This window comes from Momordica charantia, assembly GCF_013281855.1.
Source record: "Momordica charantia cultivar OHB3-1 chromosome 9 unlocalized genomic scaffold, Mcharantia_2.0 BLBB01000009.1, whole genome shotgun sequence".
NCBI classification, from domain to species: domain Eukaryota; kingdom Viridiplantae; phylum Streptophyta; class Magnoliopsida; order Cucurbitales; family Cucurbitaceae; genus Momordica; species Momordica charantia.
Window position 1 is genome coordinate 15,177,559 of NW_028275167.1, and position 6,397 is coordinate 15,183,955.

Below are 6,397 nucleotides of genomic sequence, written 5' to 3' on the forward strand. Positions count from 1 at the left end.
AAACAGACCATAATAAGGAAGAAAAGAGTACTCAGATTCCCAAGATTACCTAGATTTTGGTTGCTGTAATTTCCCCAAAGTGTGTATCTTCCATACTTTCCATCAAAATTAAGGTAGGAAGCATTGAGATTGTGTTTTATAAAATTGCTTGATTTTTGAAACCCCGAACAACAACTTTGTTCACAATAAACCACAATTGCATGTTTGAACCATACACCTCTTAAAAAAAATTCCGAAAGCACAAGTTCTTGAGGATCGAGCTTGGAACTACTCCCAAGTATTACTTATGACCATATATGCTTGCACATGTCTCTAATATTTTAAAGGTAGAGCAAGTTCCAACAGAGATGCTTGCCTCACTGTTGTAACTTTGCAATTAGCTAATAGGTCCATAAATAAGCAAGAAGAAAAAATTAAAGATGTTCTTGTTAAAGTTGATAACTTTATTTTTTCTGCAGATTTCATTATTGTTTATTGTGAAGCAGATCTTAAATAACCAATAATTATTGGGACGACGTTCTTAGCAACCGATTACATTATCTTCAATGTTAGGAAGGGAAAAATCAATGTCTTTGAGGCAATGCGTCCCCAAAATGAAGTGGAGGAGTGCTCTGCAATAGGGGCAACCATGGAAGAGTTTCAGGAGTTGATTGATGCAGGCACAATGCAGAATTGGAGGTCGAATAAAAAAAAAGCCGAAAAAGCACCTAGCGTTACTTTGGCAGCGAGGGAAAAGTTCACTTTTTGCAACCAAGAGCACTTGATCTTGAAGCCTTTCAACCATCCAGCATTGAACCTCCATAATTGGAGAAGAAACTTTAACTTCCCATTCAAAATAGCAGATTTTGGTTTGAATGATACTGCACCGATTATGGTTTCTTCATATTTGACTAACGAACGTGAAACTTTACTTTTGCAGGTATTATCCAAGTACAAAAAGATTATTGGATTGACCATAGAAGACAAAAGAAGAATTAACTCGCATTTTGCATGAATTTTAGAGGAGAGAACCCCCATCCCATAGAGAACCAATGGAGGCTCAACCTGAACATAAAATTAGTGGTAAAAAATGATATTAATAAGTGGTTAGACGCTAGTGTGATCTACTCCATATCATATAGTAACTGGGTATGCATGTTTCAATGCATACCAAAAAAAAAAAAAAGGAGGCATGACGGTAATTACCAATAAGATATTTATTTTAATGATAATCAAATAATATCAAACTTTTAATACACGAGATATTAAAAAATTCATCGTAAGTCCTATAAATAGGACCCTTGAGGTAAGCCAAATAGATATACTTCTCTATGAGAAAATTATTTCCATAATTATCCTCGAGCCTTAGACGAAAAAATTTCTCTTTGTTTCTTTCAAGGAGGTTCTCACCAACCTTGGTCCATTCGATTCATAGTAGGAAGATCATATGGAGCATTAGATGGATAATTTTACAAAGGTAAATTTTCCAATTTCTAATTAGTAATTTAGTTGTAAACAAAAATCCAATGTTGATCTAGGATTTCTAAATTATTTAGAAAAACGAAAATTCCATTGTAAAATGAATTTGTCATTCCCACGATGAACAATTCATTTTGCAACATTTTCATAAAATTAATTTATTATACTCAATGACCAAATCCTATCTCTTTTATGAAAAAGTGTTCGTTAATTTATTTAAAGTATCACGAACTTGATCTCTTTAAATAAATTAATCAAACACTTTTTGCATAAAAAAATATATTTTAAAAGGAATTATAAAAATCAACATGGAATTTTCAAATTAATAAACTAAATCTTTCTTTTATATTTTTTCAAAAAAAAAAAAAGCAATGGTACGATGAAAATTGAGGATTCGATGGTTGATTTCCCAAATATTATGGAGGCACTTAATTTATTTTTGGTAGCCAAAGTAAATTCAAATAATTGAAATTTTCTTAATGACTTTACGTCACTCATAATTATTGATGGTTATTTACCTCAAGAGTAATGATAATCAATACAACATGAGATATTTACAAAATAAAAATAAAAATAAAATTCTTTTTCTTTTTCTTTTTCTTTTTCTTTAAAGACTATTTTCTTGAAAATAATATAAGAAAGTAAATTACTCTTCATTGACCATTATTTTGGGGTGCTGATACCTTTCCCATACACAAAAGACCTCAAACCCAAATCATTTTGTGCAGATCAACTTCGGCATGAATTTGGATGACCAGTCACACGATGTAAATCAAGACTAAAGACGACTCCATTGATCTCACCTCGAAAAGAAAGACGAGCGATCCACATCGCAAACCCATGGAGAAACAAGACAACATGAGAATTTTGTAATGATAACCACATCTACTCCAAACTATTTTAATTTCTTTGGTTGAAGGTTAAAATCTCCGCAACCACAGATTAGTTGTACTAAAAAAATGAAGTTGTATTAGGAAAATCTTTCATGTTTGGACCTTTCCTATATCAAAGTAATTCTAGAAACCGATTTTTTTCAATATATTTAAATTTGATTCGTGTTTAGATCAACTGAAAGGCAAATGAAAAAAAATAAATTTCGTTCCAATTAAGTTATAAGTTATGGAAGGACCATTAAAGTCTATCAATTTGTTGTGGTTTTTGCCCTCAATGATGCCATCAAGTTGAAAAATCCCATCAACTCACTTTCGTCCTCAGGAACAAAAACAAAAAAACGAGAGCGATAATAGATATTATAAAATATAATAATTGAGACCAAATATTAAACGTTTGTTTTTGTCGCAGTTTTTGGTGTTTAATTTTTTTGTAGCGTAAAATTTGTAAAACTTTACAAAATAAATAGTTACTTAACAAATTAACAAACGTACCTAGATAGGTAAAACACAAAACAAGCGTTGACTTATTTATTTATTTGAACACGATTCGTTCAATGGAGTCCTACGTGTTGATGCAGGCCACCAGAAAATTTAGAAGATATTAGAAAGCTAAGGGGAAATAATCACTTTTCTAAAAAAAAGAAAAAAAAAATATTAGAGAGATAATCGTATGTCTGGCGGCACATCAAATTAATCATTATTTGAGAATCAAAGTTGAGACGATTAGCTTGACTCTAATTCAAGCTTTCTCTTTTCTACGATAATGCAGTGGTTTTTGCTTATGCTTTCTCTTTCCCTTCTTTAAAAGCTGCTAGTGTTTTCTTTCTCTCTTCCGGGGTCATTTTGGACCAGATCTCTTTCACTTTCCCTTCCTTAAAAGCTGTTAGTGTTTTCTCTCTCTATTCTGGGGTCATTTTGGACCAAATCTCTTTCACTTTCCCTTCGCTAAAAGCTGTTCGTGTTTTATCTTTTTCTTCTGGAGTCATTTGGACCAAATCTCTTTCACTTTCGCTTCTATAAAAGCTGTTGGTGTTTTCTCTCTTTCTTTTGGAGTCATTTTGGACCGTACATCTTTATCTTTCCCTTCCTTAAAAGCTGCTAGTGTTTTTTCTCTATCCTCTGGGATCATTTTGGACCAGATCTCTTTCGCTTCCTTAAGAAATGCGTCTACCTTCTCTTTCCCTTGATTATATTTTGCTTTCTTCTCTTCCACTCTTACTCCGCTGTCAAAATGAACATTTATTCATTTTATGTCAAGAATGAGAGAGCAGTTTAGCTAGTAGTTAAATCAATTACCTCGCATCTTTTTTGGACTGTAAACCTTCGCCCCTGCATCTCTCCACGCAAATCCCCACGGCAAGAACCACCCACAAAACTACCACAACCGACGTTGTTCTGATCATAGCCATATTTTCGTAAAAATGTATTTTTCCAAATAAATCAAAAGCGTATGAATCTAGATGAGAGAAGCATTGGGTTTTATAAGTGAGACAGTTGGGAGTTTCTCGGATAGGGGCTCGTATATGTGGCACGTGATGGCTATTTGACCTCATAATCTCCACATTGCATGGGGCTAACTTATAATGTTGCTGTGAAGTGTGTTGCTTGTTCAGGTTCCAAGCCTTTCCTCCTCCACCAAATCAGCCAAACCATTCATTGTTGTCTTATTATCTAAAAACTCTTTTCTTCCCTAAAATACATGTTTGTTCATGGTTTCTATTTTTCCATATTTTCTTTTAATTTACCACTAAGCTACTCAACTTAAATGAACATTTTTCTAATATATTTATGAACTTTTAATTAATATTTTTTAAAATATTTATTTTAAAATTTTTATAATGAGTCTCTCTTATTTATTCAATCAAATTCAAACTTACATCGTACCACGTTGAATAATATCATCGAAGGAATACGAGTTTGGTTAAGTTTCAAGTACGTTTAGGTGTTTGGTAGTATAAACTTTATATTCACCGTATTAATCACATAAACTATATTAGACACAAATTTTAAAGTTCAATGGTGTTTTCACCGTGTTAATCACATAAACTATATTGGTTAAGTTTCAATGGTGTTTTCACCGTGACTACAAGAAATTGGGGTTTTTGCGGCGTCTTTTTAGCAACAGTTTAAGGAAAATGTCTCTAAAACATACTTTCAGCGACATGCCTTATATATATTGTCGCTGAAATATCTCTTTAGCGACATTCAATTGCCTCTGTCGCTGAAAAATATTTTCAGCGATGCCACGTGGACAACAGATGTCGCTGAAGATAGATTTAAGTAGCCTAGACATAAGACCTTAACCCGAGGTTGCGACTATTTCCATCCTAAAACTAAGATATCTCTCATAATAGACATATTATGGAATGCCTTAGGACTTTGAACTTGCTTAGACATAAGTCAAGTGAAAAGCGTAGTCGTTGGTTCCTAAACTAAAATGCATATCGTCCTTAGCGCATGCTTGATTCTTTGTTGGCTAACTTGAAGTAATTCGGGCTAGGTTTTACCATTATAAGACCAAATCCCAAATCTAAAACCATTATTTGTGACCACTTCCCATTTTACAAGAATCACTCATTTCAACGTTCACTATTCATTAAAACTTTAGAGTTTGGAAATTATTTAGAAGTCCTTGAGGATCGATACTTGGATACTCCATCTATTTTATATTACTCTGACAGGTGTGCGCTTCCATCTATAGAATTGTTACCACGCTTAGTGCGTGCGTTCAGCATAACGCCAGTCAAGTTTTTGACGCCGTTGCCGGGGACTTTAGTTTTAAAATTATTTTCAAATTCTTTTAGTTTTTATTTTTGTGAATTGTTGTTTGGTGTAATTTCCATCCACCGTTTTTGTTCTATATTTTTGGTCGTTTATCTCACAAGGGTCAGTTAAAGTGCATGAGCACAAGATCTTTTCTTCTTCCCCTTGACCCTGAGATTGAGCGGACCCTTCGAAAAACTCGAAAGGAGCAAAGACTTCGAAAACAACTAGAAAAGCAAAAAGAGAGAGAAGGTGAAATCAGTCCTGAAAGTGAGGTAGAGAGTACGAGCACATCAATGGCAGATATTCCACCTCGTGATCCGGTTGATCCACCTGCTGTTAACGGTAATATGAGGGATCATGCAAGAAATGATGAATTCAACCATATTCAGATGGCGGACAACAGAGACGTGGCAATGCTAGAATATGCCGCCACGGCTTTTCAGAACTTTGATTCAGGGATAGTCAACCCTATTCCAGCCCACGCAAACTTTGAGCTTAAACCAATGATGTTCCAAATGTTGCAGACAATTGAACATTTTGGAGGGCAGGAACATGAGGATCCACATGATCATCTAAAATCATTCATTCAAATTGCAAATGCATTTCGATTACCGGGTATAACAGACGATGCTCTTAGACTAATACTTTTTCCATTTTCTTTGAAGGACCAAGCTAGAGCATGGCTCAATGCATTTCCACCGGGATCCATCACCACATGGGGGTCGTTAGTGGAGAAGTTCTTAACAAAATTCTTCCCACCTACTTGCCACGCTGATATCAGAGAGGAGATCATCTCCTTTAGACAGTATGATCGTGAACCTGTTCACGAGGCGTGGGAAAGATTTAAAGAACTAATCAGGAAATGTCCGAACCATGGCTTGCCGGCATACATCCAGATAGAACATTTCTTTAGAGGTTTAGATCATCCTACTAAGATGATGCTAAACAATGCTGCCAATGGAGCCTTTACAAAGAAGACATTCAACGAGATAGTCGACATCCTAAATGACTTAGCTTCACACAACGAACTATGGTGTTCGCAAAGATCTAGGGCAGCACTAAAGAAGCAAGATCCAGCTGGAGTTTTGGCTCTGGACATTGCGACCTCGATGCAAAAAGAGATGGTTACAATGAACCAGAGGCTGAAAGAGATGGCGTTGGGAATAAAAAATCCATTAGCCACGCCGACACAACCTGTGCAGTCGGATTATTGCACTCCTGCCCCTGTTTGCCAAGTCAACGATCTCATTTGTTCATTTTGCAGTGAAAACCATATTTAT

At 34.9% G+C, this 6,397-nt stretch overlaps 1 non-coding gene across 1 annotated transcript; it reads right to left on the bottom strand.

Moving 5' to 3' along the window:
* Positions 1-5,890: 5,890 nt before the first annotated feature.
* LOC148209055 (small nucleolar RNA R71) lies at positions 5,891-5,997 on the bottom strand. Its single transcript, XR_015787469.1, has one exon. It is a non-coding gene; the product is annotated as a small nucleolar RNA R71 (small nucleolar RNA).
* Between the last annotated feature and the right edge of the window lie 400 nt (positions 5,998-6,397).